This window comes from Lissotriton vulgaris, unplaced genomic scaffold (genome assembly GCF_964263255.1).
Source record: "Lissotriton vulgaris unplaced genomic scaffold, aLisVul1.2 SCAFFOLD_2545, whole genome shotgun sequence".
Lineage (NCBI taxonomy): Eukaryota > Metazoa > Chordata > Amphibia > Caudata > Salamandridae > Lissotriton > Lissotriton vulgaris.
Window position 1 is genome coordinate 152,113 of NW_028254314.1, and position 12,676 is coordinate 164,788.

Below are 12,676 nucleotides of genomic sequence, written 5' to 3' on the forward strand. Positions count from 1 at the left end.
AGGGTGAGTAGTCTAAGAAGATTAGAATCGAGGTATATTATCGATCTGCAGACGAAAACACCTGGAGGCCTTAATTCCCATGAGGAACTTGCTGTACATTTGGGGGAATGACTGTGTGTATTTTGTAACTATGTAATTCTATGGCTATTGAATTGCAGGGAACCTGTTAAGTTGTCTGGTTTCAACTCATGAATTTTTTGAATTTTTAAAGTCACTGGATTCTGAAAGTATTTAAAAAAGAGGTGGGTGGATATGTGATCATGTAATTGGTTTTGATGGTTATATAGAGGAGACATTTAATGAGGAAATATTGTATAACTGACATTCTAAGGGCCCATTCAGGACGATATTTCAATGGAGGGTCTAGGAATCTCTTGGGTATGAAAACGGATTGCCCATCTGAGGGCTGCTAACGTTGCAATATGCATGTATTTCATTTTGGCTCAAGCGATCTGAGAAATACTCATTTGCAAGGTTGCGGTATTATAACCGATGTTTGCGATTTTCTGAAGAAATACGCATTGAGGTTTCTAGAGATGAAAAGCCCATCAGAGGGATACAATTGAGTATTTCACCAAGGGGGTGTTATATTTACCATGAATGTATTATAACATGTATGCATTAAGGACAAAAGAAAAATTTGCACATTACAAGATGGTGGCCATTTACGGCTATAATGTCGTCCTCTATGTTTAGTATTGTGTAACATACATAAAGAAGGGCCGTTTTGATAAGCGTGGCTCAAATCCACCCGAGTGACTTACCGCACTCACCTATAGTAGCTCTGCAAGAAGTCAGCCGGACAGTGGAGAAGAATAAATAATTGTTTTTATTTGGCCAAACACACTCATATGAGAGGGCCCTGTCCGACCTCACTCCAGAGAGTGCGAACGAGAGGACTGACTCTCTTCATCACAGCAGTACATTATAATGCAACACAGTACATTGGGGTACGCCCCTTCTGGAAAATTACTGAAACCCAGACAGAGGAACAATGTCCTCATACAGTAGGCATCTGCACCTGCAAGAGATACATCGCTATCTTTACTCAAGGCCGCGGAGCTAGGCTTCAGCGTCTCTGGGGCATGAGAACATTACTGATAAAGAGACTTGTTAGTTTCGGCCACCGTTAGCTGAGAAACGAAAACTGCTGTCTTAGTGAATTTCTCTATTCCTACGGGAGGGGCAGAAGAGCGAGTACCACTCGCAAGCTCAGGGAGATATACAAAATGGAGGCACACAGGCTAAGCTAAGGAACTAATATCGTCACACATATAAGTGAATAATAATGTCAAAAACAAGAATAATGCATCAGTTAGTCACATGATGCTAACTTGCATATAAAAATGGAGATGAGTGAGGCATCGAAAACTGAATTCTATCAGACCCTCCTTTTAGCATCATTGGCTAACTGGTGCCATTCATTTATTTGCCAAAAGGTAGCGCCTTCACAACCATTCTAAGGGCAGGGCATCATATTTATTCAAAAACATCATCTGCAATAAGCATCAACCAATGTGCATCAGGAAGTTCAGTAATAATAGAGGCAGTATATTGACCTGACACCTTCTTTTGTTGTCGCAAATTTGTAGCACACATTGAGCAACATGGGGGAAGACAGTATACACAGAGGCAACACGTCAGTAGGATGCTCACCACACCAACTAAACCCATCAGTATCTTCCAACCCCAGGAGGAGAAAGCACCCCAGAGCCACCCCTGTAAGTACCATGTCCCGTTATCTTGATGGAGTTCAGTCGCTAATCTATGTAGTTTCTGTACTGCTAAGTTAACAGTCGGTGCTGAGTCAGGAATATATACACAACAAGACGTCCCGATGACGCGACAGGCCCCGCCCCTATCTGCCAGGATGACGTCAAGCACCATCCTATTCTGGATCGTAAATAATCTCATAGCCTGAATCTCAACAGACATATTTGTCGCAATGTCTGCCTCAGTAAGGACTACTTTTTCCATCACTCTGGACAGTCGTCGAATGGCCCTACTATTAAATATCGGACCCCAAAAAGGCAGAAGACCCTTAGAGAAATCAGTCCATTGTTGTAGAGAAGTGTCTGTCTGGTCAACATCATCTATCTGCAGTTCCCTCCTTTTACGCTGCTCTAGTGGACTGGAAAACCTACGATGAGTCTTGTGATAATCAGAGGGGGCCACATATACGGGCGGAATCATATAAGCTAGGTAGCATACCCCACCCCAACCTTCAGGCAACCATAAGTATCCATTATCTCCGCACACAAAATAAATGCTGGGGGGAGTAACCAAGGATGGACTGAGGGGCAAACGTATTGATGCTGTCACGTTACAAGAACTATTGCCGACCTTGATAGGGCCCCTACCCTCTATACAAAAGAATGGTGGCGGACCCACTACAGCCAAGGGTATCAAAGACTTAACACTGTCATTTCCCTTCGGTGGGTGTCTGTAGGACAGGGAGGAATTCAGCTGTAAGAAACTTTCTCTAACTTTGTCAGTATCATTTGGAGTCAAAAAACGGCCCACCTTTTTCTCACACGTCTCTATAAATGTCTGATCAAAACGTCCGTCAGTATATATCCGTCCAAGGGAAGAGGGGGGCATAGGGCGAACTCGCATTGTCATTGTCGATCCCCTATTCTGCAGTCGAGGAGTCAGAAAGTCTGGCTGCTGAAAATATTTAACAAGACCTATGAGAGTGTACCACCCCACACAACTATTCACAGGTGTCAAGGGGAGTGCTAAAAATCTATCCTTTTTGTAAGCGGCAGAAGGCAAGAGCCCACAGACCCAACAATCTGTTATGTTTGTGGTCGCATGAGCATGGTGCAAAGTCTTTATAAAAACATTTTCTTTGTAACCTCGTCTAAGCATTCGTTCACCATAATCCACAGTAACAATGTTATGTTCAGGAACAGCAGTAGGTGTGGGTGCAAACACATGAACGGGATAGGCTTTATCCAAGAAAAACAATATACCAAGAGTCACTAGGAAGGCAATGAGCACTATAATAAGGAGTACTATTTTTCCCTTCCGGGAAAGGGCCAACCAGGGGGAATCAGGCAAGGGTCTTGGAGGAGCCGCAAAGGGCTGCTCCTCATCAAGAATGGGGCGGCCAAAAGGGTACATGTTCAAATTGCAAAAATATATACAAAATGAAAAGATACTCTAAAAAAATAGTCCCAGACAGATCCGTAGAAACCGGCCAGAGGGGTTCTTCAACCCTGAAAAGGGATCTTCTCCCTGTGTCCTTCAAAGCCTCACAGGCAGACTTTTACCGTCCATACCTTAATCCCACGTCGCTTGACACACAGCAATTGAAACAGAGGAGCACTTAATCTGGGCCCCGCACCACTCTATAGTCTCATGGAACACAATCTTCGGCTAAACACCAGGGCTCTTACAAGTCCATCCCTACCACTAAATCTTCTTTTATATCAGAATGTCCGCTAAGCCCTTCTTCCAGTGTTTAGTCCAGTACACTTTCACTTTTTTCGGGGCCGCAGATTATAGCGAGTGCTCCCTCGCACTTCGGGGTCAGTGAACAAAACAGGTGTATCCGTAGCATGCGCTGAACTCTCAAATTCACCTCCACTAGTAGCAATGGGAGCAACGGAGCCCTTTGAAGCACTTTGTTCTGCACGTGACTTTAATTTTGTCTTGTCACCTTGCTCCTCTCCCCTCAGTGAAGCATCCGAAAAGGGAACATATCTGGGTATTTGCTCATGTTCCTCATCAGCAATGCCTTCTCTTACCCACTTGTCGTAGGGTAGCGGCAGCGGGACCTTCTTGACGTGGGAGGCGTGCGTCCACGCCTTTCTGCCTTCAACTCGAAGTGCGGTACGCGTCGTCAGGAGTACCTGTTGTGGCTCTGACCACCTGGGCTCCAGACAGGATTTCCGCTGGTATCTTCTGATGAGGACCCAGTCCCCTGGGTGAATGGAGTGTCCAGGCCCCTCCGGCAACGGCTTCAGGGTGTCTGCTACCTGCTGATGAATAGAACGAAGATCTTTAGTCAAAGCATACAAGTAGTCTATCAACAGGGGATACTCTATTTCAGAAAAGCATTTGGGTCTGGGTACTCCCCAAACGTTGGCCGGATGGCCAAATATTACCTCGTAAGGGGAGACACCCGTTTTGGAATTAACTGTCACTCTGGTAGAAAGCAAAGCTAAAGGAAGGGCATCTGGCCAACGGAGTCCCGTACTCTCCTGTATTTTGGCCATCTTCAATTTTAATGTCCCATTAAATCTTTCCACAAGTCCCGCGGCCTGAGGGTGTTGGGCCGCGTGGAACTTTTGGGAAATCTGTAAACCCTTACATATCTGTTTCATCAATTCAGCATTGAAGGACGTGCCATTATCACTCCAGATCACCCTAGGCAATCCGAAACGGGAAAAGTACTCCTTAATCAGCATTTTTGCAGTAGAAATGGCTGTACAATCTTTTGTTGGAAATGCCTCCACCCATCTGCTGAAAGCGCACACAACCACCAGTACGTATTTCAAATTATTAACCCTTCCCATCTCAATATAGTCCATCTGAATCACCTCAAAAGGGAAAGAGGGAGGTGCAAAATTTCCCACTGGGACAGGGGTACCCTTTCCTGGATTGTGCCTCAAACATACCATACACTGCTGAACCGAGTGAGTCGCCACTTTAGAGATATTTTTATTGCTCCACACTGGGTCCAGCAGCTTACATATACCTTTGGCGCTAATATGTGCAGGCCCATGAGCCATCGTCACCACTGGGAGGACATATGCGTTCGGAAGTAACCATCGTCTCTTATCGGTCACATCTGTCCAACATTCATCAACATCCAATCGTCCCCCACCATCTTTCCATGTCCTCAATTCATCCTCAGTCGCTTTCTCTTGTATATTTTTTACACTCTGTACAGTATCTGCAAACATGTTAACGTCTGGTACCCATCTAGCTGGGCCTGCCACAAACATCCGTGGTAATTTTGTCCGAGCAGTCTCTTTTGCCGTTTGATCTGCAAAGGCATTGCCTCGTCCCACATTGTCCACTATTGTCTTGTGCGCACTACACTTTATCACAGCCAGTCGCTTGGGTAACGTCAATGCTGTTAACAATCGTAATATCAGCGGACCATGCTGTATGCGTTGTCCATGTGAAGTCAGAAATCCCCGTTCCGCCCACAGTCGCCCATAATTATGAGCCACGCCAAAGGCGTATTGGCTGTCAGTATAAATGTTCACGTCCAGTCCTTCACTCAGTTCACATGCTCTCAGTAAAGCTATGATTTCTGCAGCCTGAGCCGAATTGTAAGGTATTCTAGAGGTCTCCACTACCGTCTGTAATGTCGTTATTGCATATGCTGCTGTCGATGTACCATCTGCAAGTTTGAAACAAGACCCATCCACATACAACTCCCCATCCGGTTCGTCTAAAGGCTTGTCCGTCAGATCCACCCTCCCTTTTGTCTCTTCCTCTGTCCGAAACAAACAGTCATGCATGTCATCGTCCTTTTCATCAGTGGGGATAGGTAACAATGTGGCAGGATTCAGTGTAGCACACCTTTTTATCGTTACATGGGGTGCAAAGAGAGTCATCTCGTAGCCGGTAAGACGAGCACTAGTTAAATGCTGCGTCTGTGTTCTGTTTAGCAAAATGTCCACAGCATGCGGTACCATTACTGTGAGGTCTGAACCCAATACGAGCCCTGCCGATTGCCTTATAGAGACCGCAGCAGCCGCCGTGGCTCTCAGACAACTCGGCAGCGCTCTTGCCACATTGTCGAGCATCGCAGAAAAGTAAGCGCAGGGTCTCTGCTTCCCCCCGAAACATTGTGTTAAGACAGACAACGCGCAACCTTCCGCCTCGTGTACATAAAGCACAAAAGGCTTCTGGTAATCAGGTGTCCCCAGAACGGGTGCAGAACATAAAGCAGTTTTTAATGACTCAAACGCTTCTTGACATGCAGGTGTCCAGGGTAGGGGTTCGCGCACTTCTTTAGTAGTCAGATACAATAGGGGTTTCGTTAGTAATGCATAATTAGGTATCCACTGGCGACAATACGATGTTATGCCCAAGAATGCGCGCACCTCTCGCTGCGTGTTAGGTACATTCATATTAGTTATCGCTTTTATGCGCTCTGGCGTCAATCTCCTCCCCACTTTCGAAAGGAGGTGGCCCAGGTAGGTAACCTCCGTTCGACAATATTGGAATTTTGGAAGGGACACCTTATGCCCCCTCTTGGCCAAATGATGCAGTAACTTTATCGTAGCATCCCGACAACCTTCCTCGTCATCCGATGCTATTAGGATATCATCCACATACTGCAACATAACGTTGCCAGGTGGAAGCTCCAATTCGTCCAATTGTGCCTTCAGTGCTTGACTATATATGCTCGGACTTTCTGTGTAACCTTGGGGAATTCTCTTAAACCTAAAACTTCGGCCAGCCAATGAGAATCCGAAGAGATAACGGCTCTCTTCATGTACTGGGATACTGAAGAAAGCATTCTTCAAGTCCAAGACAGAAAAATACTTAGCCGATGGGGGAATCATTGTCAATATCGTAGTGATGTCCGACACCACCGGATATTGTGGCTCCACTACTCTATTCACATGGCGCAAATCAATCACAAACCTATAGACATCAGGGGTATTATCTGCAGCATCAGGTGACCGTCTTTTAAGGATCGGCAGTATGGGGCTGTTACATACATTCGAGTCCGTCTCCTCCACCACTCCTGACTGAATCAAATCTTGTATTATCTGTAATAGGACTTTTTCTCCTTCCCTAGGAATTCTATACTGTGGTACCCTGGGTAATTTCGCTCCCACCTTAACTTTTATTGTCACTGGGGCAATATCCATTTTTCCCACATCTGTATCATTGGTGGCCCACAAACTGTCGGGTATTCCTTTGAATTCGGTGGTAGTGGATCATCTTTAGAGAAACATTGCAATGGGCGGGCAACAGTCGGGCCTAGCGTGAGGTACACGCCGCCCGGGGAACAATAAATGGTGGCGTGCAACCTCTTCAATAGGTCTAAACCCAGTAAATTTTCTCCACAATTTGAAGTCAATAAAAATGGTGAATCAACAGTGAAAGGGCCAATCGTAAGTGTAAGGGGTTTGGAAATGGGCCTAATCACCGGGGTACCTGAAAAACCCACAGAGATATTGTTCTTGCCAGACAGAGCCGCCCCGGGGACCCGAGAATGAGCCACTGAACTTTTCATTGCACCTGTATCCACTAGAAATTTCTGCTGAGACCCTAATAAGTCCGCTTCGACATAGGGTCCCCTCTGATCAACTTCCACGGGCACTGGTCCCTCGCTCTGTCCTACGCTGTCCTAGTTATGGGAGAACCCTGTCAGATCGTCCACAGAGTAGTCATCATTATAATACTGACCACCGCCCCTTTGTAACTGTTGCCTGTCTGCACCATTGTCAAAGTAATTTCCTCCTGGCCTCCCGCCCCCATCTGACCGTGCATTCTGTCTCCCAGTGTCACCGCTACCTCTTCCTCGTCCTCGCCCTGAACCGGCATTCGACTGAAACAGAGGGCAATCCCTCCACCAATGCCCCTCTTGCTTACATTTCGCACACTGATTCGGTCCCAGTCTTTCTCTACTTTCGCCTCTGCCATAACCGCCACCTCCTCGTCCCGGTGCAGCGCCTCTCCCTCGACCCCTCGACACTTGCTGTAACAAAACCCTTGTCTTCAAATCTTTAGCCTTCTTTTCCTGCTTGTCCTTACTCTCATTTTCTCTGTGTTCATAATACTGAGCCATGCTGAGAATACCGGAAGGAGAGGACGTCGTCCACGTACTCTCTGACGCTTGCAACCTTGCCGAAATCTCTGGTAATAAGTTCGATACGAACCTATTAACAAAGAGTCGCAACCCACCATCCTGTGACACATCCTGCCCACTAAAGTCCAGAAACGTCTCTTCAAACCTCGTAAAGAAGTCCGAAACTGCCTCATCCTTTTTCTGCTTACAAGCCGTTAACTTGTCCCAGTCTACCTTCTTCGGGGGAATGAGAGAGTGCATGTACTTTATTATTCGCCCCGGCAACGCCAGAATCTCAGCTTTCGGCTTCTCCCCTGGCTTACGTTCCTTATCCCAATCCTGTAACTCTTGCCACGTACCACCCAATTCTTCCGAATGATCCGTACCCTTCACCTGTCGCCATACATCAACCGGGACCAGAAGACCAAAAAACAGTTCAACATCAGCTAAAGTCATCACAGTGGAAGACGCAGCTTCCGTCAACTCTTTATAATATGCAGTTGGGTTCTTTCTGGAATCCGGCAACTGGGTCTTTAAGGCCAGTACCTCACTTCTCTTCCATGGTGTATACACCCACTACTCTTGAAAATGTGCATCCACCCTATTCCTGGTGACAGCCCTTGTGACCGGATCTACCACTTCGGGTATCTCGGGATGAAAGATGGGGTGCACTTCACGCATTGGATGTATACCCGGAAAATGGGGCACACCTGCAGAGGGTAATTTATTTCTGTACTGTAGTATGGCACGTAGACTGCGCATCACCTCCTTCACCCCAGTATTCGTTCTATAGGCTCCGCTCTGTATATCTCGTAAGGTCGCTGGAGCCACACCTCCATACCCCTGCTCCCATAGCGATATCAGTACATTTGACATGTGCCATAAAGCGTGTTGTTGCATCAAAGGCTCAAAATCTTTCATTGTGGACCAAATATCCTCAAACGAATAAATGTTATTCCTAGCCCACTGGCACGCCTGGTTGGCTACTATACTTTTCTCATCCAAACCAACTGTAGAACGCGTGAGCAACTTCCGTACTTGTGAGAGCAGTCCGCTACTTGCGCCTCGACTCGGCGTTGACATCTCCTGGCTATGGGTGGTGCTAGAGGAAACAGTAGGGAATGCCAGAGAAAATGGGGAGGGGGCAGGTGAACTGGCCGAAAGCAAAGAAACGAGGGGCGTCGATGTGGAGGGTGGGGAGGCAGAAATCGCTGCACCAAGTGGGTGTGGGGCACTTGCCAATGAACCCGGAACCCCGCTAGTAGAGGCGGGAGCTGGTAGGGAGGGATACAATGACTGCGGGGCATAGGGAGGAGGGGGTCGAGTACTCAAAATGTCTTCCATCTCATCCTGTTCATCCTCTCGCACTACGTAACTTTTATTTTCTTTCAATCTGCAAAGCCTATCTGCGCGCTCCAAACGCTGCTCATTCTCATTCTTGGTGTGTTCTCTTGCTTTCTGCGCCATTGTCTGTGCGGACCTTTTAAGAGCCGCTTTCTCTTCTCTCAACTTACGTTCCCTGACTTCCTTCTGCCATACTCTTAAAGAATCAAACATACTTTGACGGCTACGCTTAGCAAACAATTTATCTTGCAAATAGTCCAATTTAGCTGCCTCGAATGAGCCCGTCAAGGGCCATTGTAAATCCACATTGTCAGCAGTATACCGGTGCCATAAAGTGCCGAACAAGATCGAGGGCAATCCATGCTTGATATACATATCAAAGTTTGGAGTGCCCTCAAGAGGTGCAGGTTGACTCTCAGCCAGCCTGGAGTCTGATACACGACAACAACACCCAAAACATCGTAACTTACTGAAACACGGCATCTCTACTGTGATGAAAAATAAAACACTTCTCCACAAAATTTGCTACCTTAAATCGCTAGCTCGAGCTCGTTCACACACATATAATATACATTAGGGAACCACACACACACATACGCATATAAAAATTCTTCCAAACACGTGTTACCAAATGGGACAAGGCCCGTCGACCAAGTCCTGGGGAACCTGGACCCTACCGCAGACCGAACAGTACACTCACTGTTCTGAGGGTGGAGAACACATCCGCTCCCCGGGCGGCACTACGGATCGCTGCGCACTTTACCACGAGAGACCCAGGACTCACCTCACTGAACCACCACTCTAGGAGTTCAGGGTAAGTTCCGGAGTCCACCCGCAATGAGCCACGCCTTCACCACAGTACCACCCGGTCAGATTACTACAAACAATATATCCAAATATCCTCCCAACCTCGTCAAGTCTGTCAGAGCGCCTGCTCGCACTCTGAGTTCCCCGGAGCACACTAGCCCCAGGAGCACACCGGCTCCTCAAACCACTGGAGACACCCTAGTCTCCCGGAACACTCCAGTTCCTCAAACAATCACAGGTGGACCACTCACCTTCCGTACGCGGTACCGACCTCTACCGTTCTCCACCTCCAGCTGCCAGGACCAACACGGTCAGCTCCGAGTTCCGCCTTCTGGACCCCGGCGTAAGATCCGAACCGGGACCTCTCCCGATCAGCAGGGTGGGGCAGCGCTGCGAGAACCAAGCTCGGCATCAGATGGGTACCCGGGCCCACCGTGCCGACCAGCGGGTCCCCGGTCTTCTGCTACCCACCTACGGGTGAGAAAGATCTTTATCGCGGGGTCCCTATTCGGGCGCCATCTGATAAGCGTGGCTCAAATCCACCCGAGTGACTTACCGCACTCACCTAAAGTAGCTCTGCAAGAAGTCAGCTGGACAGTGGAGAAGAATAAACAATAGTTTTTATTTGGCCAAACACACTCATATGAGAGGGCCCTGTCCGACCTCACTCCAGAGAGTGCGAACGAGAGGACTGACTCTCTTCATCACAGCAGTACATTATAATGCAACACAGTACATTGGGGTACGCCCCTTCTGGAAAATTACTGAAACCCAGACAGAGGAACAATGTCCTCATACAGTAGGCATCTGCACCTGCAAGAGATACATCGCTATCTTTACTCAAGGCCGCGGAGCTAGGCTTCAGCGTCTCTGGGGCATGAGAACATTACTGATAAAGAGACTTGTTAGTTTCGGCCACCGTTAGCTGAGAAATGAAAACTGCTGTCTTAGTGAATTTCTCTATTCCTACGGGAGGGGCAGAAGAGCGAGTACCACTTGCAAGCTCAGGGAGATATACAAAATGGAGGCACACAGGCTAAGCTAAGGAACTAATATCGTCACACATATAAGTGAATGATGTCAAAAACAAGAATAATGTATCAGTTAGTCACATGATGCTAACTTTCATATAAAAATGGAGATGAGTGAGGCATCGAAAACTGAATTCTATCAGTTTCGTGCACGCCATATTACCTGGATAAAGGCGTTTGCCGAAACACGTCTGGCCACCGTGAGTCCATGAAAATAAAGCTTTTTGGACTTACTCCAGAAGTGCTTTTCTCTGTGTTTGGGGAGTTGCGCGGAGATTGAAGCATCGATTAATGCGGGCGCACCACCCATGAGAAGCACCCACACGAGAGTGCACGGATGAGATGAAACCGTGGAGCTAGGATATATATATATATATATATATATATATATATATATATATATATATATATTCACAAAGTTGTGGCTGAACCCTTGCCTCGATATCGGCGGGCTCACGGCAGGGGTAGCCACCCCCTTCCAAATCAACACGTTTACACCCGCGTCCTCTCACTCCCAGATTTAGGAAAGAACGACACAGGAGCCGTGGCCTCAATAATTGGTGCAGTTTTAATGTTGATACACCGTCCGACGCGTTTCGGAGTAAGCCTACTCCTTCATCACGGGCAAACTTTGTGAATCACGATTGGAATAATAAAGTAAAAAAACAGATCATGTGTTGATAAACATAAACAAAATACTCTGCAAATATACAATTTTCAAACTGTGTTTGTACCCGTAATTTCAAATGACTGTAAATTTCATCACTTGAACTTGGCAATTCCCCAAAATTTAAAGTAGGATGCACCATTCATGAAATATAAATGCATGATATTCAGTATTGTCCACGGACTCGTGCGATAATTAATTCAAGGGTCCCTGTCTCTTTTAAACATGAAAAGCTGGTCAAGCAAATCAGTTACTGCCATATGGCGCTCGTTATTCACATTCAAAATTGATGTAACCAAAATGTCCAAAATAATTGTCAACATAAACAGGTTACCTGTTTATGTTGACAATTATTTTGGACAATACTGAATGGACAATACTGAATATCATGCATTTATATTTCATGAATGGTGCATCCTATCCTATATATTTGCAGAGTATTTTGTTTATGTTTATCAACACATGACCTGTTTTTTTACTTTATTATTCCAATCGTGATTCACAAAGTTTGCCCGTGATGAAGGAGTAGGCTTACTCCGAAACGCGTCGGACGGTGTATCAACATTAAAACTGCACCAATTATTGAGGCCACGGCTCCTGTGTCGTTCTTTCCTAAATCTGGGAGTGAGAGGACGCGGGTGTAAACGTGTTGATATATATATATATATATATATATATGTATGTATGTAAAGAACAGCAGAAATGGCCGCACTCGCGTGGTCAGTTTGCAAATCCTCAGTTTATTTGCACAAAAACAGGACGCGTTTTGGCGTACGTGCCTTTTTCCACTGTGTCCATATATATATATATATATATATACACACACACAAACTGTCTTTATTTTTTCTTTCCTCCTATTAGGTTCCCTTCCACATCTGCAAGCAACGGCGCTGAGGAAATGGGATACCAGAACACCGAAAGTCTGTGGATACACCAACAACGGTAGGTTCCTTCTCGTCTGAATATGATCATTAAATGCACCGTACCAGGATTGTGGGATGGATTACTGCTGTTTTAAATTCTTTGTATTGTTCTCCTTTTAGGACTTGCTGCGCCAAC